At 30.7% G+C, this 25,420-nt stretch overlaps 1 protein-coding gene across 1 annotated transcript in view; it reads right to left on the reverse strand.

Moving 5' to 3' along the window:
• The window catches only part of LOC107443666 (uncharacterized), a 51,988-nt gene extending 29,976 nt beyond the window's left edge, over positions 1-22,012 (reverse strand). The window contains exon 1 of the mRNA XM_087150406.1: positions 21,877-22,012. The gene's annotated coding sequence lies outside the window, so the exon portion shown is untranslated. The remainder of the gene's footprint in view (positions 1-21,876) is intronic.
• Positions 22,013-25,420: the final 3,408 nt, after the last annotated feature.

Below are 25,420 nucleotides of genomic sequence, written 5' to 3' on the forward strand. Positions count from 1 at the left end.
GGAAATGAATGAAACCCGCATCAGACAAGCAATTTTAATTTAGTGTTTTTTAGCTATTAGTCGGAAAACTTGGATTGCTAGAAATGTTTACGTTTTTCTAAAAAGGATGAAAGAATTTTATTTTTATCGGACCTGAAACAAAGTGACTTTGCACAATCTAAGAAGTAACTTTAGAGTACAAAATTTAAAATAAATCGGTTGAATAACATGTAGGGGAGAATCGGGTAGCCCCGCCCACTTAAGGAGTATTGCTTATATTTCTGTATAATATTGAGTAATAATCAATATTTTTGTATGTTTCTATTGTTTGATCATCTAATTAAATAATGCAAAAAGAACAAACCAAAAAAAGAATAGTTTAACTTAAAAAAATAGAAATTTTAAAAAACATGTTTTTCAGCTCCCTTCAAAATGTGTCGGGTAGCACCGCCCAGTTACAGAAATTACGTTTTTTGACTGTTTTTTAAGGTGTAAATGAAAATGATCAATGTATTGACAAAAGATAAACTTCATTTATCATTTTTATCACAAAATTATTTTATTTATTACATATTTATATACTTTTAGTGAATTCTATCATTTAATAACTATAATTTAATAACAAAAATATTTGTTTTTTAAATGCATATAACATTCAAATTTGAAGCAGTAAAATAATAATCGTTGCAACCGTACATTTATCGACGAAATAAAATTGGGCTGTGATACCCGACATTCATGTGAGCGGGGCTACCCGAAATCCATTTTTTTTTGTAAATTTGTAACTACTCGAACAATTTTTCACAAGTAAACTTCTTTCTTTGTGCAAATTAAACTTAAGACTACATACTTTAATGCTGTATGTATAAAAAAATTTTTTTGTCTAGTATTAAAATGAAGTTTAATCGAAACATTCAACCAATTTTTTTTTAATTTCATGACTACTGTATTCAACATGTTTTCAAAACTATTGTTTACCATGTTAACAGCTGCATAAATACTTGAAACTTTGAAAATAATCTTTTTTTAATATAACAATTAATGTCCGATGGCCCATTGAATTGAAAAAATATTCTATACATATGAAATTGACAGTGGGCGGGGGTACCCGCTGGGCGGTGCTACCCGACTCTCCCCTATCATTTTTAAAATTTGTATCGTTCATGATTTCGGGCATGTTCGAGGAATTAAGGAGGAAGGAAAAAAATTGAATAATCAACTCTATCATTTTCTTTTCTTTTCTTGAGAACTATTCAATCGCGAAAACTTTCGATTTGCCAAATAAAACTCGCGTTGTTTAAAAAAGTTTTCTTTCTTTTTTCATCTTTTTTTAAAGTGTTTTAGAAACTTATGCTATTAACTGCATTTGGCTGAAACTATTTACCAAATTACAATCGTTTTAAAGTTTTTTTTCCAACTTAATTTAAATTTAAATACTATTTTAATGTTAAATAAAAATAAATTATCAATTATTACAAAATGCGAGCCTCTTATACTTAGTAAAAATTTTAAAATATATTTAAAATAATTCTCGGAACTAATATTTTGCTCTTTTTTAATTTTGTGCTTTATAGCTCAGATAGTTACATTGAAATGAAAAAAAAAAAAAATTATTATCAATCTTAATTTGAAATTATGGTTCAGATGCTTCGTGTTAAATATGCATTTTTTGACTAATAGAATTACGTCTGTGAGCTTTTCATTTGGAACGCAGTTAAAAAGAAACGCGCTTTGAAGGAATAATGGACAAAAAAAAAAGGCTTTTTCAACAACTAAACGAGTAATTCCGTACTTATACTTTTTTAAGCACTTAGCATAATCATTGCGGACAAAATCCCACTCAGGATGGCTGGGTATATGACAGATGTAACTTTTTAAGCGATTTCTTCGAATTCAGCACACTAAACAATAAAATAGTTTTTATAAAACTAAATTCCTATTATGTCAAATCAACATCTCTACCATTAATTTATAAGAACCAGCAAAAGATTCTAAAAAGCAACTGTTGTCTTTAAAAACCTTTTCAGAAAAGACTAGTCCCGTAGTGGACTGATCGTAAAGACAGGGTTCCCAGAAGAGCACCGCAGTCAAGCATCACTGGCTGCGGTCAGTTAGCGGGTGGGTGACCACTTTGATCCTTCTGCGTAGGGACTGAAGGTCAGCGTTGTCGGTCCTCATTAAACTATTCTACCGTAAAGTGCTCGACCCCGCAAGCAGGTCGTTGGCCTACCAAAGCAGGGGAGTCATCCCCTCGGTATGGGATCAAAATTGGCATGGCATGTCTTCGGATCATCCTCAGGGATGATTCCCACACTGTTGCCAATAATCCATTGTGCAGCTCTAGTGCGACGTAAATAAAGTACCTACCTACCAAAAAAGACTATTGCGTAAAAATGCACTTTGGTGATTTATGCTAATGGTCATCATCATCATCAGAGTTGACCAGGCAGCCCAATGTGAGCCAATGCCTTCCTCTGAAGATTTCTCTATGACAGCTTCCGATTTTTCTTTGATCTCCAATTCTTTTCATTAATTTCGAGAAAATCAGACTCCACTGAGTCAGCCCATCTCAATCGTGGCCTTCCTCGCTCTCTTGTTCCAATGGGTCTAAGAAGCCGTCTAACGGACATCACATTTCATTATTAATATCCACGGTATTTTTTAAATTGCTTAAAATTTTTAAAAAGTGTCCGTGTGTTGTAAAGAAGTAGCCATTGTAAAAAATGGCCAGTAGCAACATTTCATAATTTTGACCTATAGTAACAATTTACTTACAATATTCAAAAACGTACTTTTTTTAATTAAAACATTTTCTTATCAATGACTATGGATATTTTTGACTATCTATTTTGAAGCGTCGACCCAATTCTGAGTTTACGACTATCAACTCAGCAGCCTTATAATTTTGAACCCAACAACGAAGACACAGTATCAAGTATTGGGCGAAACTACCCTTGGTGAAAGACTTTCAGATGGAATTAAGACGCATTTTCGATACACGAAGATGAAAATCTCGAAAACATACTACGGTTAACAAGACGGGAAGGGGATTTTAACCTAATATATTTGCAATCAACAGTTTCTATCATAGGCTAATTATCTGTATTCATTAAAATATTAGATTACCTTTATTTACTAATTCTCTAAACATAACAAAACAACTAGTTTTCCAAACATATATAAATGTAGTTGATCAATAACATGTTAGATATTTTTTGGCAACTAAAACCCATCACCAAAAACCTAAATTTCCTGAAGTAAATGCCGGGTAAAAATAACTATAGCCGATTATAATTGGAGAACCTAGTATAGCCACATGATAAGCGAGAATGAAAATCAGGTTTAAAATGTATAGAAACACGAAGAAACCATTTTTTTTTTTTTCAAATAAACTTTAAAGAAAACCATCTCATTCTACTTTCAAAAAGATCATGAATATTTCAGGTAGGCTCATTGCCAATCTAAGCAGTAAATGATTTTATAACTGTATTACCTTAAATCTAGAAATTTCATTGTTTTGGAAATATTACTTAACATTATTTTTTTCATTGAATTAAAATTGTTACCCATTCACAATGTGAACTGTCACGCTGTCAGACTTAGTATTTTGATATAAAATGTTTAGCACTGCAGCTCTCTTACAGTTGAGAATTAAACAAATAAATAATATGAAGAGACAAATACTTGAGTCACATTCATCTCAAAGGGATTTAAATTTTGGTACGTTCAAGTTAAAAGCATCATAAACGGCAAATAATTATGAAGGTATAAAAGATTCACAGTTTTCATTTTGTTTTTTATTTGAGGATTGTTCAGAATTTAAATTTAATAAAGGCGCGGAATTTATTTGCGCATTATTTTTCGTTGCTCGAAGACATGTCAGGTTCTGTAGCTGATAAAGGTGCGTAAGGATTTTACATTTTCTCGTATAGGTTTTATTCGATTTCTTGTCTTTAAATTTCCCAGAATCTAATAAAAGCACGAAATATTATGGGTATTATTTGATATATTATTTTCTGCGGATTAATCCTACATAGGTTTTTCGGATTCTGCACTCAATAAAGGCAAAGCAGAACTGAGACGTGAATAGGATCTATTGCATTTTTTTAATAGTTTAATGGATTAATTCATGTTTAAATGTATTTCCTACTAAGCCTAATAAATATTAAAAAGTATTCATGATACAAAACTACATATGATTGGAAAATTTTCGAAATTTACTAGACCAATTACACGTACCCACAAGTATAATTTTCTATCAATGAGAACTGCTTACTTTTTCATTTATAATCATTATTATTTTGTAATTACAAATAGTATTGGGCAAAAACAAGTAATTTAAGCAAAGAGTTAATCATTTTAGAAAACTAATGACTCATACGTTTACCTGTTTTTTAAAAGGTGGAAAAAGTTTAGACCCGATATAACTTGAATAATACTAGCAAGCAAGAAAAAGAAATGTGCTGTTGCATAAGTGGCAGGCTACTGTTTTAAATAAACAAATAAAAAAATTTAAATCATAATTTTTTTTCTTTAATGACTGAGTGAAGATGAATGTTTTTAAACAATTAATTTCTGAAAAAAAATTCTCTGGTATCTAGTCATTGCAATTTTTCATCAAAAAAGGCCATTTTCTTTTCCGTTTTTTTTAAATTTGATAATTCAAATATAATATTTTGAGAGAAAGAAAATTATTGAATGGAGAGACATGCATTGTTAGTTAGTCATTTTTTTGCGCAAAAGAAGGTTATACCTCGTTTAACACCTGATCAAAAGTAAAAATCTGTTTAAAAATTTCGGTAGAATGCTGTGTGTATAAGATATTCAACATGGTTTTTAAGTGGATTGTCTCCAATTAAATTCGATAACTCAGGATATTCACTGCTAAAATATCGTTTTCTTTTCATTTTAAAATTGGAACACTGGTTCAAGAGATGGTTGGTCTCTACAAGGATGGAAGAGATCTCTACAACTGGCCCAAATAGGCGCTGGTTCGTTAAGTAAAAGGAGTGTGTGTTAATTTTGTGTGGCCAAGATATACATTGTAAAAATTCCTACTGCTTATTCTTAGTTAGCTTAATAATTACTATAATAGTTACCATTCTATGATATGTTATTCTCAACGAATACTATGGGAATTTTTTAAGTTTCTATTTAATAAAAAAAAATTAGTTTCCTTGAATGGCGAAATCAAATTAATCCAGCCTTACCGGACTTATTGAAGTACAGGATTAAAGATTAGAAACGGTAGCGTATCGAGAGGTTTCAATAGTATGATTATTTTCTCGAGAAACGCATCTGGCAACCCAAAAAAGTTTTGTAGTATAGGAGAGTTAGTTTGTAACTTTTATAACTCTGTTTTAAGTGTATTCTTTGCATAACTGAACTTCAATTTTCGTATTTAATTCATTTAATGAGATCTCGCAAGTGGATATTTGACGTCTGTGATTTAAAATAATTTCTACGACTTCCATTAGAAAAACTGTACTATTAATACAACAATGCGAAATAAGCCTACTACGAAATTTTGCCTGGATATAACTAAGGGGAACAATGATGCAAGTAACTTGTAAGATTTGAAAAAAAGAGAGAACACATCATGTCTTTGTTACTGCTTGCAATAATTTTGCAACTGAGATTTGGATGATCTTCGAGTTTTTGAACGAAACACAAGACACAAGAACGAAAAAAAAAAAAAAAAAAGAAGATAGCCGAAGAAAAAAATTCATAAACTTATGATTTTTTCTTCTTATTTTGTTTGATCTTGTTTATCTTTTTAATTATTTGTGTGACCAGGAAAAACTAATTGATACAAAACTGTTTTGAATTATAAATAGTTACAAAACTACGTTTTAAAAATAAAATGCAAATGCGTGGATATGAATTTCAAGGTGCAACTTTAAAATAGAGATAATAAGTAACGCGATGTTTGATTCTAAAATTGCATGAATGCGAATGATGATGCTTGACTCTGAAATTTGGGTAAAGGTGAATCACGATGTTTAGAATTTTAAGTCCGTGAATATCAAATGTGATGTGCAGTTTTAAAACAAGTGAATGCTAGTCACGTTTTATTTTTAACTCACGCGTATAGGAATGGTTATGTGTGATTTTTAAACCACCTCGTGAATGCGAATAACGAGGTAGGATTTTTAAATCATGTGAATACTATTATGCGAGTCGCGATGTGGTATTTATAAATCGTATGCATAAGCTGCAGATTACTTGTATACGAAATGCGTTTGATGTGACGGGATCATTTGCGCGACTAGCAAATCGAGATTAAATTTCGGTGAGTAATTTCTAAAGAGAGACAAAATGAATAGCAAAGAATAAGATTTGTGAACATGGTGAAGTAATGAATCCTAAATTATGTAAATATTTATCGTAAAACACGATGGCAATTCATAAATCACTTTAATTTAAATAACGATGTTTGCTTCGAAAAAACCGTTACGAAATTCCGAAAGTGAAGCTTTTCAGCACAATGGGAAAAAAAAAAATTCTTTAAATCAATCGTATTGGGGAAGTAGAAAAATTCGCTTTTTCTTTTCATTAAAAATAATTTTTTCATTAAAAGCTAATTAGCATTTCTTAAGTAAGCGCTGGCATGAAGAAATCGCGTTGTCGTAAATAAGGAAAAACGGGCCAAAGATGATAAATTTTTAATTTTTTTTCTTACGTTTTTTTTTTTTTTAATATAAGAAGGAAAAACTCATTCCTGCTGAAATTACTAGATTTTAGAGAATGAAATCGAAAAAGATAGAATATTTTATTCAGATTATATCATTCTCTTTGTTAATAAGTAAGAAGGTGTGATGAATGCAATAAAAGAGATTGATCACTTACACAAAGAGAAACTTTTTGCAGAATCTCAAGTCAATTTCGTAATTGAGGTTAATTTTGATTTCGCTGCATTTTTTCAGTTTTTGGTATCTATGTATCGCAGAAAAGTAAAGAAAGAAAATAGTATTTTTATTTTTTTAAACTGCTAAATATTAGAAATAGAAAGTTTTATCGCACTTTGTTGCAATTCGATCATCCCAGCCACTGTTACGGAAACTAAATATGGAATCAAATCAAAAATATCTATCAAAAATATCTAAGTTTTGAAACTTTTTAAAAAAATATGATCCATAATATATATTTTTTGTAAGATTTCAAAATACTCCATAATTTCATATTTAGAAAATTTAGTCAATATAAAAAATAAATGCATAGTTAATAAAATATTTTGTTAAATAAAATTTTCCTTCAGTTTTCTTCCTAGTTAAGAATTTCGAACTAGCGAAAGCTTGAAAGTGATAACTTTTCACAAAAATATAACGATCGATTAAATAAAAATAGCACATTGTTTTGCACAACGTAAAAGGCATTTAAAACCGGCAATAACATAAATTAACTAATAATTTTTATTCAGCATCTCAAAGTCCTTAAGGAACATAAATTTATTTAGTAGAAGGGGGGGGGGGCACAGTAACTAAATACAGTAATATTCAATACAATAATTAGTATTTAAGAACACTGAAATTTCTTTGTAAAATTTAATTGATCTCGTGGAATTAAGTGTTTTTTTCCTTTTTATCATTTGTATTGATATCCCGATTTGTATTTGATATCCTGTTTTACTGAAAGACTATAAATTTTTCCTCACGACGTTTCCTTTTGGAAATCACTGGCTTAGTGAAACGTGAAATAGACGTTTTCTTGACGCATTAGGAAATATTTTTCTTCCGAAAATTTAAAAATGTACTTTTTACTTCTTACATTGAATTTTAATTTGTTTGATAAGTGATAATTTACTCGGAGAGCTAAGTTATTAAGCTGCGGAGCAAATTTATCCAGCATTTTTGTACGTAATAGTAATATAGTCATATTCTATCTAACCATCGATTTATTTTTATATTTTGACGACCATAGTTGGGAAATTAATTCAGTAGTCAAAAGAAGTTTGTCATTCAGCTTAAAAACTAAAGTTAAAACTTTATCTATCCAGGCAGTTGTGAAAATTTTGATTCGGCGGCTTGTAGCTGTCTGGAAACGATTGAAATTATCATAATAAAAAGTACGAAGCTCTAATATTAAAAAATAGTAAACTCTAAAATTTACGTGCCATTAGCTCGTCGAAAAAGTAATACAACGAAGCACGAAGACACGAAAAACAATTCGAATAATGAAGCATAATAATTTTTACCCTTTTTGAAAAGCTGAGTAAATTTAAATGTTGGAATTTAAATATTTGATTGAAATCTGTTGAATAGGAAATAAATATTCAACAATTCTGCATTTTCAATTCCCAAAGAACCCAAGACTTATTGTAAAGGTAGCAGAGTAGTAAACTTAGAAGGTAGTAAATTGAAAAGGTAAAGGTAGTAAACTTCAAACAATATAATTTTTTTTTAAATCTCTACATTAATAAAAAATCGAAAGAGCAGTTCAACTTTTATCTGCGATATCGAAAACTTAGAAACTCGACATTTTGAAAGCGTGTAGACAAGCTGTTCGATGGATTGAAGTATTATCAGTTAAACTTGTAGCGAAAAATATCATGTGCGATGCTCTACAGCCCACAAAAACGCAATTAAGCAGTTGAAGTTTGTCGAGCTGTAAGAGCCATTTGGTGCATGATAATTTAACATGAGCTTTTTTTTCTTCTTCAAAATTCCAATTTGTTCCAAAGTTATTGCTATTTTATTTGTATTTTCTTTCATTTTTTCCATCTTTTACATAATGGTGAAAACAGTGTAGTGTTAAACATGAAGCATTAGAACCCAGTGTTTAACCTTTAGTGCTCACAACATATCTAATTTGAAAAACTTAAATAAGGCATGAATTTTTTGTTTCTATGCTCTTTACAAGCTAACATAACATGCAAACGTGACAAGCAAGCTTTTAGGAGAAATGAAAGTCATGATGGGCCAAATTAATGTCTTATTAATAATGACAAGAAAAAAAAGGGATGAATAATAACTTACCGATTTCAATCAGAGTTATTAACTTCACCAATTAATATAACTTTTCGTTTTATTATTGACCAGTAAAATAATCAATTCTATATAGTCATGAAATAAAATGAGAATTTTGAAGTCTTATTGTCTACAGCCTTCTTATAGATAACACAATTAGTTTAATTAAGAAAATATATAATTGAAATTTAGAAAAAAATCTCCAATTGTGCGCAAAAAGAAAGGGTGGAAATCATTTAGCAATATACGAGTCAAAGTCAGTTATGTCAAAATTGGAATGCATTTTAGAGTTGCTTGAATGCCAATGGTGAAGGTGATTCACGATGTTTAGCATTTAAAGGGCATGAATATAAATTGTGAAGTGCAATTTAAAACACTTGAATCATGTTTTATTTTTAACTCACTAATACAGGAATCGTTATATTTGGTTTTTAAACCACCGCATGAATGCGAATAGCGATGTGGGATTTATAAATCGCGTGCCTAAACTGCATATTATTTATATATGAAATGGGTTTGATACGAGGGTTCGCATGTGCGACTAGCAAATCGAGATTAAATTTCGGACAATAATTTCTAAATAGAGACAAAATGAATAGCAAAAGTAAAAAATAATAATGTTCGGGACACAAGTGAGGCAGTGAGTCATAAATAACGTGAATAGTAATCACGAATCACTTTAATAAAAATCACGATGTTTACTTCATAAATCACGTTAAGACGAATTTTAATGCGAATTGTTTCAAAACGCTATGTTTAAATTGCAAGTGTAATGCTACTCATTCGACGACTCTGGATCGCAACTGTGATTAGTATATTGAAATTAAATTACGAAGCACGATGAATAAATCGGGTCAAAATGAATTACAAAAATTAAGATTCGAAAAACCTGTCATTAATCACGTATATCTTAATCGTAAATCACGGAGGTGATTCCACTTCCCAAGCTGCAATAACTTCGTAAATTGTGAAAATGAGATTCGTAATTCAAACGGAATAAAAGCGAATCTGAAGAACTAAGTTTCGTTTAGCGATAAAATTAAGCGTAGAAAATTGAACAAAAACGATAAAACCATAAATCTCCCTTATTAACGAAAGTAAAATAAGAAATATCAAGAATAAATTGAACACAAAGATTTTAAAATTCGAATGAGCTATCGAGTGAAAACGAAAGTTATATATGTATTTAAAAGAAGAAAAAGGTTCATTAAGAAAATTCGCCAGTGAAGCTTTTTAGCAAAAAAAAAAAAAAAAGAAAGAAATTCTTCAAATTAGACCTTTTGGGAAAGTGGAAAAATTTGCTTTTTCTTTTCATACCTTAGCTTTTAAGTAATTGCCGGCATCAAGAAATCGCGTTGTAGTAAATAAAGAAAAGCAGGTTGAAGAAGATAAATTTTTTTTTTTCAAAAAATATATAAGGAGGAAAAAAAACTCATCCCTGCTCAAATGAATGAATTTTAGAAAATGAAATGAAAAGAATATTTTATCAGATTATAGTCATTCTTCTCTTTGTTAAGAATGTGTGATGAATGCAATAAAAAGAGTTAGAACTACGAGTTTGAAGTTAACTTAGATTTTGTTACATTTTTGCAGTTTTTGGACAATATATCTCAGAAAAAATTTTTGAAAAAATAATGTTTCTTATTTATTTTTTTAACCGCTAAATTTTGAAAAAGGTACGTTTTTAGACACTTTGTCTCAACTCTATCAACCCGGTCACTGTTACAGCTACTAAATAATATGGAATATTATATATATATATATATATATATATATATATATATATATATATATATATATATATATATATATATATATATATATATGTTACGGACGGGGAGTGTCGATGAAGCTTCAAAGCAGTCTAGGGTTGCATTTTAAAGCTTTTATTGTGACAAAAAACACTTAAATGGCAGTACAAAATAATTAGAGCTGGAACATCTTAATGAGCTCGCTCCCCGTAGCCGTTCAGTGAGAGAATGTAAGGGAGTCTGCTTACTCACAGGTGGCGCTGCATGGCGTATGCAACACTCTGTCATCCTGACTTAGTCGGTCTCCGACTAATTGCTTCAAAGGTAAATATTAAACATTATTAAAGGTAATAAACATAAATATTGATGACAGAAATATTTTGACAATTCAATTGAAATATAAAACAATAAATTTATGAAAATTTAAATCTTAACTAATCTTAAATAAGTAATAAAAAGATATTTTCAAATATATAAATCCACAAATTTTTTTTTTTTTTTCACTTCTGAAAAATACGATCAATATGAATATATAGATCATTAAAATAGAAATTTGTCATTATATTCAGTTAAATATGTTCAATTAATTTTTGATTTATGCAATAAAATCCAAAATGAAAATAAATTTTTAAAAAAATCGAAAGTCTGTGTAAAAGTTCTTGCACAGTTAAAAAGTTCATATGAAAAAAAAGAAAAAAAGTTTATGGATCTTCCCATGGTTTCATTAAGTCCGCTGACGTGGATGTGACAGTTGGTCCTTCTCCTATACCGATCTTGTGAACATCATATCTATCGTTGGGTCTGATTTTTGTCACTGTGTATGGACCGAAAAATTTTGGTCGAAGTTTCAAACCTGTCCCGAATTGGGTTCGTTTGATGGCAACTCTGTCGTGGAGCTTATACTTCGTTGCTGTCTTTCGTCTAGTATTATAATTGTGCTTGGTTTTTTCTTGCATCTCAAGTATATTGCTTTTTGCTTCTTTTCGCATTTGTTGTTGATTTTCAAGTAAAATATGTATGTGCTCTTCTTCGAGGATTTTCTTGATGTGCAGGTCTTCTTTATTTCTCATCTTAACTCCTGTTAAGAGCTCGAAGGGTGTAAACTTTGTTGTTGAAGAAACAGTGCTGTTGATTACACGTTGGACTGCTGGTACATGCTTGAACCATTTGCTGGGGTTGTCAAGGGATAACTTGGTGATGACTGAGATTATCGTTGCATGAAATTTTTCCACCTGTCCATTCCCACGAGGTTGACCTGTGGTGATTGTGACATGATCAATTTGTTCGTCTTCACAGTACTTTTTGAATTCTATTGAGGTGAATGCGGATCCTTTATCTGATATGATTCTTCTTGGATTTCCAAAAGTAATTTGTTGCAGTTGTAGTTTTTCCAAGGCATCTTTAGCTGATGTTGACTTGACTGGATAAATCCATAAGAATTTGGTGAAAGCATCGACGACGGTGTAAATGTATTTATAATTCTTATGCGTACTGGGTAAGGGACCTTGAAAATCTATGTGGTATGTATCAAGAGGAATGTCTCCTTTTGGGATGGGATGTAAGAAACCTTCTTGTTTTCCTACTTTACGTGATGAGAGTATACATGGAATGCAATTGGAAATTACGTTTTCAACAGTCTTTCGCATGTTTGGAAAATAGAATTGTTGTTTTAGCAAATTTTCCGTTTTAATTATGCCAAAATGTCCTTTAGAATGTTCAAGTTGTACAATTTGTTTTTGCATGTCAAGTGGAACTACCAAAAGTTCTTGATCATTGACTATTTTGTAAAGCACATTGTTTTTTAATGTATAATCAGGTGCTGAAGAATTATTAATTAGTTGCTTTATACTTGCTGTAAACTCATCATTGATTTGTGCTTCTCTGATTTTCTGTGTTGTTTCGTTGTATTGTATTACCATAACTGGATAACGGCTAAGAGCATCTACATGTTGCATTCGTTTACCTGGCCGATGAAGTATTTCGTAATCAAAATCTTCTAAGAAGAGTGCCCATCGTGCTATTTTGGGTGGTAGATCTTTTTTGGTCATTGTCTTTTGAAACGCCTGGCAATCTGTATATATTTGGAATTTTGTGCCTATTAGATAGTGTCTAAATTTTTTTAATGCTGTAACTATCGCTAAAACTTCTAATTCGTAGCTGGAATATTTCTCTTCTTGGGGTGAAGTTTTACGACTCATGTATTGTATGGGATGGAAATTGTTTTCAGAGTCCTTTTGAAGGAGTATAGCACCAAATCCTTTAGCACTGGCATCACAGTGGAGTTGTAATGGAGTACCTTGCTGATATAGATGTAAAACAGGTTCAGATGATAAAATTTGTTTCAGAGAAATGAAAGCTTGTTTCTGTGCAAGGCCAAAAATAAATTTGACTTTGTCTCGTAAAAGGTCGCTTAAAGGTCTTGCAATTAGTGCATAGTCTTTAATAAATTTTCTAAAGTATCCGGTTAGTCCTAAAAATGATTGAACATGTTGAGTTGTTTTGGGTTCTGGAAAGTTCATGACGGCGGTTGTCTTAGTTGCTGAAGGGCGAATGGTGTTTTGCTCAATAATATGTCCAAGAAAGGTTATCCTACGTTGTAGAAAATTGCACTTTTTGAAATTAAATTCGACACCATAACTAGAAGCTACTTCAAATACTTTTTTGAGTTTTACAATTCCTTCACTCTTATTTTTAGAAGGCACTATGATATCGTCCATATAAATTATAACAGTACCATCATTTAAAAGATCTTTAAAAATAATTTGAATGTATTTTTGGAATACTGAGGGAGAGTTACACAAGCCAAAAGGAACTTTGTTAAATTCGTATTGTCCAGTTGGTGTTACGAAGCTGGTAAATTTGCGACTGTCAGGTTCAATTGAAACATGGAAATAACCGTTCCTAAGGTCAAGGTTGGAAAATAACACTCCTCCTTGAAGTCTATCGAAAATGTCATCAATGAGTGGTAATGGGAATCTCTGTTTAATTGTTTTGGAATTAAGAGCGCGATAATCTACGCATATTCTTGTTGACTGATCTTTTTTCTTAACAAGAACCAAAGGTGCGGCGTAATCGGACGAACTTTCAGAAATAATTCCATCAGTAAGCCATTGATCAATTTGGTTTTCAACGATAATTTTTTCTGTTTGGCCTAGCCTTCTTGGTCGTAACGCGATAGGTTTATCGTCAGAAAGAATTATTTTCATTTGTAAGTTGGTATCTTTAATTTTGTTTGGCTTATAAGATTTAATAAGTTGTTCGATTTCAGTACGCTTATCGGATTCTAAATGAGATAAATCAACATCGGTGTAAACTATATTTATATTAGATAAACAATAGTCTGTATTTTCAATAAACGCATTTTTAATCTCTTTATTTTCCGGATTTGAAGAATTAAAATCGTTTGTTTCTGTTTCGGCTGACGAAAAAATATCAGTTTCGGTTTGTTTGTTTACATCGGAAAGAGCACGGTGAACATTGGATGTGACGCAGCGATCACGTGTTTCGGTAGTATCCGCTTTCCTATTAGATGCAGACGTCATTGAATCAAACTCATTTATTTGTTTGTCAAATAAATTTTGAGTAGAAGTACTTTTGCATTCGCATAACAAATTTTCGGTTTCAGTTTGAAAAGGGAGTGGTTCATTATTATTCTCTATCTCAAAGAAAGACTGACCTTCGTCTAACTGACGCGACTGTAATGCGTCATTGTCGGATCTATTTTTAGAAACTGGGGGAGAAAAATTATCGTTTTCTGTATTGGAAATGAAAGAATTTTGATTTTCTTTTTTAGACATTGAGTTTAATTCGAAAATATTTTGTTGTTCGTTTTTAGGCAAAGGAAATTTAGTTTTAGAATAAGGAGAAATCATGTTTTCTTTTGAAATTCGATCATATTCTTTTTTTGCTTCATTTAAATCATCCAAAATATTTGGGGGAATTATTAAATCACAATAAAGATTTTTACAAACAGCTGCCGTTACTGTTATGGGATTTTCACGAAAGCTTGGAAGCGCTAATTTTATTTTTGAAAGTTCAGCTTGTACTTCATTTCCGAAAGCACAAGTTAATTGAACAGTTCCGACACTTTTAGTTTTGGAGGGAATTAAGTGTTCTCGTACGCAAATAATATTGGCTCCCGAATCAACTAACGATTGAACAACTAGTTTATCATTAACGAAAATTTTTTCATATTGTAATTCATGCTTAGACTCATTAAATATTTTAGCTTCGACTTTGCAAACAGGATCTCGATTTGAGTTAAATCTACGATTTGAATTAGTTTCGTTTCTGTGAAAGCTTTCGCGCGGATTATTTCGTGATGGGTTTTCTGTATAATTTCTCTCATATGAATTACGATTAGAGCTTTGAAATGAGTTATTTTTTTGCTTGTACTCGAACGGTTGTTGACGGTAGTGTTTTATTTCGGCTAAAGATTTCCGTTTCGAAACAAAGTATACATCGCATTCTTTCGCTAGTTCAGTTGGTTTAAACCAAGTTTCGTTTTGGCGTATCGCAATATGTTGTTGCGTTTCACGATCGAGGGTAGAAAACAATTTATCGGCTATCATTAATTCGCACAAGCTTTTATAATCATTAACGTTACGAAGGTTACAATAGTATTCAAAAGAGCTTGTCAATCTTGACGAAAATTGTACGTGTGATTCATTAGGTAATCGTTGAGCTCTTCGGAAATTAATTAAGCATTCCTGGGGTGTTGGCTGAAATTCTCGTAATATAATATTTTTAACTTTTTCGTAATCTTGGAGTTCGTTTTCCGAAATGTAAAGTAAAATACTATTCGCTTTTTCACCGAGAATATTTATTAATATTTCTGATTTGAATTCTGGCGGAACATTTTTGGTGGTAAACGCGCGTTCTAAAGAATGAAAGAATAAGTTAAAATTTTCGGGTTTAGTAGGAATCGGCATACTAAGAGTTTTAACTGATTTAATTAGACTTTCTAGATCTGAAGATGATGTTGTAATTATCGCGTTTGTGTTTTCGGAATTATTTTGATTTGAGCCGGAGTTAATTGATGCTAATTCGATTTCTTTTTCGATTTGAGCTAACTTGATTTTTTCTTTTTCGCATTGTTCTGCTTCTTTTCTCGATTGTTCTGCCTCTTTTCTTTCTTCGACGATTAAATAAATCATATCTTTAACAAATTCTGGTTCATTTTTGAACGTATCAGTTTTTTCTATAAGTTCTTTTAAACAAATAATAGTAGCATTTTCTGGAATATCTATTCCTAATTCCTTAACGGTATTAATTAAATCTTCTTTTTTAGTATTTCGATACATATTTGATAATAAAAAGGATTGATCCTACCTTGTTTGAAGATATCGGTGTTTGTTGATATAAGTATTCACTACTGTTTCACTACGATGCTACGACTTTTATCGTTGTTGACGTTGAATGCCGTGACTTATGTAGAAGAGAAGTATCGATTTCTTAATTCGTTGAATGTTGATGTAGAGAGATTCCTTAATTGTGGACGGGAAATTGGTCACACAGGTGGTTGAATTGGCTTTGTTGTAGAACGTAGTTGTGGAAGATATTTCTTTAGACACTTAGGCGGGGAAATTGGCCTCTTGAGTTGTTGATTTTTCGCTGTAGAAGATATTTAGATCTGGAAATATATCATAGGCGGTGGAATTGGCCTTTTGAAGTTGAACAGTTGTCAGCAATAGTTCGATGTTTTCAAAGCGGGAAATTGGCTTTTCAGTATAGGCGGGAGAATTGGCCTTTTGTAGTTGAATATTTTTCAGCAATAGTTCGATGTTTTCAAAGCAGGAAATTGGCTTTTCAGTATAGGCGGGAGAATTGGCCTTTTGTAGTTGAATATTTTTCAGCAATAGTTCGTTGTTTTCAAAGCGGGAAATTGGCTTTTCAGTTCAGGCGGGAAAATTGGCCTTCGTAGATAAAATTGATCGAAGATATTTTGAATTATGCGGCGGGGTTATTGGCCGACTTATGAAGTAGAGTTATTGCGCCATTTTGTTTGGGCGGCTATCGCTTTCAATTTTAAGCATCAGGTTCCGATGACCGGGTAGAGCCCCCATGTTACGGACGGGGAGTGTCGATGAAGCTTCAAAGCAGTCTAGGGTTGCATTTTAAAGCTTTTATTGTGACAAAAAACACTTAAATGGCAGTACAAAATAATTAGAGCTGGAACATCTTAATGAGCTCGCTCCCCGTAGCCGTTCAGTGAGAGAATGTAAGGGAGTCTGCTTACTCACAGGTGGCGCTGCATGGCGTATGCAACATATATATATATATATATATATATATATATATAAAGTTCTTTTGCTTTTCTACTGTATAATAAGAAAAGAGTAAAAGGGGGGAAAGACTAGATTTTTCTTTTTTTCTTTTTTTCAAAATAAATTTCTTTCTTCTATCAAAGCGTTTATGTTTGTTTTTATTTACTGTTTAATTAGTAGGAAAAAAAAACTATCATAAATTTGTTGCAGTTAAAATTTTATAGCTATTGACAGTTAAGGAAAAGAAAAAAGTAATTTTAAGCATATTGTTGCGGAATCTCTTTAAAACTGTAATTTTTATTACTCAATCTTAAGACCGTCATCCTAACAATGAAATCGCAATAATTGTGGATAAATTGCAATAATTTCTCTTTATCTATCTATCTATCGATCTATCAATAACTAATCTATATCTCTCTCTATCTAAAGTTTGAATTTTATTCCTTATTTTTTAATTCACTTTGACCTTGTGTATAATTTGGTATTTATTTAACTATCATACTAATTTTGTTTAAATAGTTTTCAGCATGTTCTGTTTCTAAGCAGACAGATTTCTTAAGAGAATATAGATCTTATGGTATATTTTATCGAGGTTTCCCAGAATTCTGTGCAAAATATGTCCTGCAGTTATTTCATCTTGATCGATAGATGAAATATGCGTATTTCCAAAACTAAAAATATGGTTACTTTTCTTCTAAATATGGTTGCGTCGAACATAAATGAGTGTCATCTGGACACGAGATACCCGGTAAAATTGGCGAGGTACCCAGCACCGGGTCTAAAAACTGTTCCAGGTACTAAATACCGGGTAATAAAACTTTTCACAGGTCATTTTAAAGAAAATGTGACAGAAGTACCTGACTTGCCTACAGTATAACCATTCGTTATAAAAATGATAAGTGTAACGATGTAGACACAGTACGATGAACAGAACAGAAAAATACTAAGACAGAAATATACTAGAAATAGTTTAGATTTGAAGCAACTTTTTACTGACAATCACTGAAATACTACTCCAACAAAACATGAAATATCTTAGTCGTCTTTGCTACAAGACATTAGCGGATGCTAAAATATTTAAATTCGATAAAAGAATCATCTAATACTTATTTATGAGTTGAAACTGATAATTCGGTTTTATTTAAATCTTTTTTTTTAATAAAAAAGATAAAATTTTGAATTTGGGTGAGTGAATAAAAAGGAGGGAAGGGATAAATAAGCAGAGGTGAATAAGTGAGCTAAGCAGGTTTTCCTATTTTCAACAACGCGGATTTCTTTAAATTTTTTCATAATGTAAATGTTTTCTCCGGTGAAATTCTTTGTAATTGTTGCTATTTTTATGAATAATGTGCGATTTTTATCTTTGTCTCTTCTTTAAACAAGATTATGAAAAATATTAACTCAAACTATTCAATTACATATTACAACATATCGCATTAACATTACATATCGTTAATATTAAATATTATTATAAAATATATAGTCCAGAACAACGTGAACTGAATTGAAAATCTGAATTATTGAATATTTATTTCCTGGGAAATATTCAATCTTAAGATGCAAGTCCCTTGCATCTTAACACTCAAGTCTTTTAACATTTAAGTCTTTAATATCAAAGCTTTTAAACTGAAGCTTAAGAATTATGAAGATGGCTTGAAAAAACTCCATTTTGAATTTGAACTCAGATTTCAAGATTTCAGTGCCATTCAAACAGAATTAAAATTCTTATCATGCCTTTTAAAGTAAATTGTGAAAAAGTGAGATCAGATTTGCAGCTAGAATTGAGTTGCAATCAACCAATCCTCTGAAGCATTTGTTTTTAAATATGCCAAAGTTTGAGTTTTACAAATCATTACCGAAGGTTGCTTCCAAAATTTAATATCTCATGTCCAGAAAATCAATGTTATGTTTGCTCCATCCTATATATGTGAACAATTGTTTTCAACTACGAACCTTAGAAAAAATATCAGAAGTAGACTAACAGAAAAGCATTTAACCTCGTTCCTTAAAATAAGCACATCTCACTTCGAACCTCAATATAAAGAACTTTTGAAAATGAAATCGCAATTTCATTCATCTCATTAAATATTTATATTAATGCTTGTAAATCATTTTTTTTTCCTTTTAGAAGTTTTTAATCGGTTCACCAAACTATTTTTTTTCTCTATTTTTTGCCCTCGATCAAAAAAGTTTGCCCATCATCCCTGCCCATGCCCCCTGCCCATCATTCCAATTTTTTCAGTGTGCACATGCACAGAAAACCAAAGAATTTTTCATAATTTTGTATTGAATCGTTTTTGACAGCTAATGAAAGAAATGAGATTTGATGATCGTGGAAAGTTTTTATAGCATTTTTCAAAATAATTACTACTTAGCTACTTAGAATGCTGCTAAAAACAATTTACATTTTCAAGATAATCACTGGATTCGAATCATTGATCCAAATCGCATGCTTCGATCAGTAATTTGAATCACTATTCAAATCATGTAATTTTGATCAATATTTAAATCAAGTGAATTAAATCACTGACTTAAAGCGAATCATTCGAATAACTGATTCTTATGAAGTGATTCCTATCACTGATTCGAATTATACGATTCGGATCACCATTTGAATCAATTAATTCTGATCTGCGATTCAAATCATGTGATTCAAACACCGATTTGTATCACGTGATTCGGATCACAAGAAGTGATTCAAATCTCATTTTGAATCTAGCAACTTGGATCACTGATTCGAATACCTTGACATAAACGACTTCACATTTCAAATTACGTGATTCGAATCAAGTACTTCAAAAAAAAAAATCGGAATTTCAAAAAACTAGAAAAAAATTTATTTATCACTATTTTTCTTTTAACTAATATCGATCGAAAAAAATACATAATTCTTTCTCATTAATAAATTCTTTGAAGCAACTAAAATATACTTATTATATCTTTCGTATAATTATATTGTATATGCTGCTAATTGTTATAAAGATTTAACTATGGTACATTTTAAGAAATTACAAAAAAAATATTTTATTAATTTTTATTTATTTTTTATCTGAATTTCGCGAATTCTTTAATTGAAAAATCTTGAGCCCTTAATAATGAATCCGTAAGGATCTGTCTGGTTTTACAAGAAATTTTTAACTGCATATGACATAGCATCACTGTGAAACAAAACTAACTGAAATTTAAGAAATTCAATTAGTTTTGTTTGTTCTATTAGTTACTCAAAATTATTCGTTATAATTTAACTGCTAGTATCAAAATGTGATTTGAATCAGTAAGTGATTTGAATCAGTAAGGTATTCGAATCAGTGGTGCGAATCATAAGGTGGAGTGATTCTATAGATTTGAATCACTTAGATTATTCGTTTTGCCCATCTCTATTCAGAAGTTTTTGTACAAAAAAAAAATTTACTACTATCTGACCGATAATGCAAGTAAATATTAAAAATGAAATATTTTTATACCAAAACTCATTTATTGAATGATGATAGTAATTTTAAACTTAACTATTCAAAACTATTATTATTTTATAACAATGTATAAATAAAATGTATCAAAACGTTCTATCCGGAATATTTCAATTATTAGAAGCAGTAATAACTTTCTTAAACAAAGCAAGTTTTGTTTGGCAAATCCGAAGTTTCCGCAATTGAATAATTCCCCAAAAAAGAAAAGAAAAACTGTAGAGTTGCTCATTATTGCTTGTTTATCATAATAGTTTCAATCGTTTCAATAGACAGCTACAAGAAGTCAAATCAAAATTTTCGCAACTGCTTGGATAGCTAAATTTTAAGTTTTAACTTCAATTTAAAATTTCTTTTGACTACAAAATTAATTTCACTACTATATTCGTAAAAATATGAAAAATAAACCAATGATCAGATAGAATATGACTATATTGCTATTATGTAGGAAAATGCTGGATAAATTTAATACGTCTTCTATAACTTAGCTATCCGAGTAAAATTGATTTATTGTTATTTTTGTATTTAAACACTTATCAAACAAGTTGAAATTGAATTTAAAAAATTTAAAAGTACATTTTTAAATTTTGTCCATACAGAATAAACCTAATTTTATAGCAGCTGAAAGAAAATACTGTCGAACTTCTAATTAACGAACTTCCATTTTGCGAACTTCTCTATTTTGTGATTTTTTTTTCGATGAACAAAGAACATTTTGGAAATTTCTTCGTAAAATAACTTCCAAATAGCGAAGTGAATTTTCCATATAACGAACTTTTCTTTGAGATTCAATTTCCCTGTTTCCCAAAATATTTCAGAACATTTCGAACTTGTTAACACATTTTGTGGAGGAAATTACATTGAATATATTTTCGAAGTCACTTAACTTTTAGAGAAAGCAGTAAAATCCCTTTTTGTTTGAATTTCAAACGAAAAACTCAGACAAAATTTATCAGTGGTAATTGAACTTATGTGGTAATTGATCGCATGTGGTAATGCATGTTTAAAATTATAATTTCATACCTAAATTTAGCTTTTTTTTTTAGTTGAAAATGTATGTACTGGATAATGTTCTACTCTATTCTTGCTTTTCATTCGGATTTCTTTTATGGTTAAGATTTATAAAGAAAATAGTAGATTATCGTCTACAAAATAAAGGTGTATCTATTGCGATTTTAGTTATACCTATAGTGTTTATGAATTTAAAACCTGTTTTGTGTTATTTAAGTATTTCAAAAGGTGATTTTTTTCCTAACGAATTTTCAATATAACGAACTTATTATCGGGATTTAGCGATTTCGTTAAATAGAGGTCCGACTGTATATTTCTTAATACATCAACAACAAAAAAACATTGCGTGTCACAAACGCTTTAAATTCTAATAAATACTAAAATAAATACTAAAAAAGTTTTTAAAAAAATGTTCAAATTAAAGATAAAACGTACTCACCAAGAATAACTTTATCAAGAATAATTTCTTAAATAATTAATTAAATTAATAATTAACTAATTTAATAATAACTAATCGCTTTTTTATAATAGTCGCTTTGGAAAAATTCAAATTGAACTGAACGAGTACTATTTTGTAAATTATGAAAACAATTAAAGGGTTACCAGATTAAGTTTGAAAAACGCCAAATCTCAGAACACAACAACGCCAAATCACAAATTACGAGCGTACATTTATACTAGCGTAGTCAAGAGGAGAAAAAATAATTTTTGCAAAACTTTTGAAATATTCAATTAGGGACGCATTTTTTAAATTTTTTTAAAAAAAATGCATTCCTTTTTGAACAGTGTTGTGGTGACAATTTTTTCAGAAGGGGAACCTTAAAAACTCCAAACTTTCATCCAGACTTTTTTATTTCTTTTCTTTTTTTTTTTAAAGTGTTTTAGAAACTTATTAACTGCATTTAGGTGAATCTGTTTACCAAATTACAACCGTTATAAAGTAAGTTTTTTTCCAACTTAATTTAATTTTAAATACTATTTTAATGTTAAATAAAAATAAATTATCAATTATTACAAAATGTGAGCCTCTTATACGTAGTAAAAATGTTAAGACTAGGACTGGGCTATAAATCGATGTATCGAGACATATCGATTTAACGCATATATCGGCAAGACGATACAGCGACTTTCATTCAAGGCGAGTGCAAAACGATATAGCGAAATAAGACACGCAAGGATATAAGATAACGATATAGGGATAAAAGACTCTTCTCTTTACGTTCCGATGTCGACTCGCGCTGTGGAAGACGATGTTCGTTTCGTTATGTTGAAATGGCCTTGATGGTGAGCTGTAGAATCAGAGTTTTGAGAGCACATATCGTTATATCGCATGTTCCTTTTCGCACCTTTTAGCTTTTTTCTTCTTTGTCGCAACTTTTCTTGTAGATTATTTTCAGTGGAACTAACTTCGTGATCGCCGATGTTACCTCGTTCTGAAGGCAATCTATTATTGAAAAGAATATATAAAGAAGAGTTTCTTCATTAATTAGATAAGTTTTTTTTTTAAAAAAAACTTCTTTTTATCTTTAAATATGAAAATTATCGGCAATCTAATTTAGGCGCCCATAAAGAATTGAATTTATTAGGTTATTTTTTTACTTTCTTTAAATTTATTTAAAATTTTTTTGATGAAACTTCAAATAATTTAATGAGTTTTTATTACCGATTTTAAATTTATAAATCTTGTTGTTTTTATTTTTAGAAATAAAGTAAAAAAAAAAATTTTTTTTTTGTCGTTTGGATTTGAACATATATCAATCAACTTTGTTTATACAAAAAAAATTTGAAAGGTTTGCGTATTTTATTCATTTTTTAAAATCATTTAGCACTTCGTTTTATTAGAGAGTATAATAATTTTTTTTTTTAAAATATTCTTTTCATATTATTTGTTAATTAGCTAAATATATTATCGAATATCACAATTTTTTTATTTTTAAGAAATTAAATCTTACTTTGTTTTTCGTTCATTATTTAATTTAATTTAATTATTTATCTGAAATGATAAGGTCCCGCAGTGGACTGATCTTTAAGACACGGTTTCCTGCAGATCACCGAAGTCAAGCATCACTGGCTGCGGTCAGTGTGCGGGTGAGTGACCACTTGGATCAGTCTGCGTAGGGACCGAGGGTGTGCGGTATCGGTCCTCGTTAAACTGTGCTACCGTAAAGTGCTCGACTTCGCTTACAGGTCATCGAGCTACCGAAGCGGGGGTGCCATCCCATCTGCAGAGGATCAAAATTGTGATGGCATGTCTTCGGATCATCCTCAGGGATGTTTCCCAGACCGTCGCCAACAGCCCATTGTGCAGCTCTAGTGTGACGTAAATGAACTATAATAACTGAAATGATAATAATAAAAAATAGTGTTTCAAAAGCGTTTTTTTCTTCTTTTTTCTAAAATTTATTTAGCACTTTGTTTTAAACATACAAATAATTTTTAACGTTTCATTTAGAAATTGAACATTACGATCGAACTTAATAATGATGAAATTATTTATGCATTAGTACAAGAAAATATTAATTTGTAAAAAACGCTTTAAAAAAAATTTTTAACACTTTGTTTTACGCGTATTATGAATTTCTAAACAAACATTTCAACAAATATTTTAAGTAAGATTTGTACATTGTTGTCAATTTATTTAATATCTTTCTTAAGCAAAACATATATATCGTCAAATTTATAAATTGATTTAAATCAATCTGAGTATGAAGTTTTGATAGAAATCTGACTTTCTGTGCCTCACAAGCAAATGAAATTCAAAAATACTATATCGCGATACATCGCTATGTCACGATGCAAAACTGACGATGCATCACGATATATAATTTCTAATATCGCCCAGTCCTAGTTAAGACATACGTATTTAAAATAATTCTCGGAACTAATATTTTGCTTGTTTTTAAAAAAAAAAATGTGCTTTATGGTTCTGATAGTTTTATTGAAGTGAAAAAAAAGTCATTATCAATCTTAATTTAAAATTATGGTTTCGGTTTTTTCATGTCAAATATGCGATTTTTGACTAAAAGCATTAGGTCTGTGAACTTTTCATTTAGGATCCAGTTAAAAAAACGTGTTTAAAAAAATGGATTAAAAAAAACGGCTTTTTCAACAACTGAACGAATAATTTCGTACTTATGCTTTTTTAAGCACTAAGCATAATCAATGTGGACAAAATCCCAGTCAGGATAGCTAGGTAAATTACAGTTGCAATTTTTTAAGCGATTTGCTCGAGTTCAGCACACTAAACAATTAAGTTGTTTTTATAAAACTAAATTCGTCTTTAAAGTCAAATCAATATCGTTATCATTAATTTATAAGAATCGGTAAAAGATTCTAAAAAACATCTGTTATCTTTGAAAACCTTTTCAAAAAAGACTAGTCCCGTAGTGGACTGATCGTAAAGGAGCACCCAATGGAGCACCGCAGTCAAGCATCACTGGCTGCGGTCAGCTAGCGGGTGGGTGACCACTTTGATCCTTCTGCGTAGGGACTGAAGGTCAGCTTTGTCGGTCATCATTAAACTGTTCTACCGTAAAGTGCTCGACCTCGCAAGCAGGTCGTTGGCCTACCAAAGCAGGGGAGTCATCCCCTCGGTATGGAATCAAAATTGGCATGGCATGTCTTCGGATCATCCTCAGGGATGATTCCCACACTGTTGCCAATAATCCATTGTGCAGCTCTAGTGCGACGTAAATGAAGTACCTACCCACCTACCAAAAAAGACGATTGTATTAAAATGCACTATAATGATTTATGCTAATGGTCATCATAATCATTATAGTTGGCCAGACAGCCCAATGTGAGCCAATGTCTTCCTCAGGAGATTTCTCCATGACGGTTTTCGATTTATCTTTGATCTCCAATTCTTTTCATTAATTTCGAGAAAATCAGACTCCACTGAGTCAGCCTATTTCAACAGCGGCCTTTCCCGCTTTCTTGTTCCAGTGGGTCTAAAAAGCAGTCTAATCGACTTCACATTTCAT

The sequence above is a fragment of the Parasteatoda tepidariorum genome, chromosome 1, assembly GCF_982258835.1.
Source record: "Parasteatoda tepidariorum strain Cologne lab strain chromosome 1, Ptep-v5.0, whole genome shotgun sequence".
Classification (NCBI taxonomy): domain Eukaryota; kingdom Metazoa; phylum Arthropoda; class Arachnida; order Araneae; family Theridiidae; genus Parasteatoda; species Parasteatoda tepidariorum.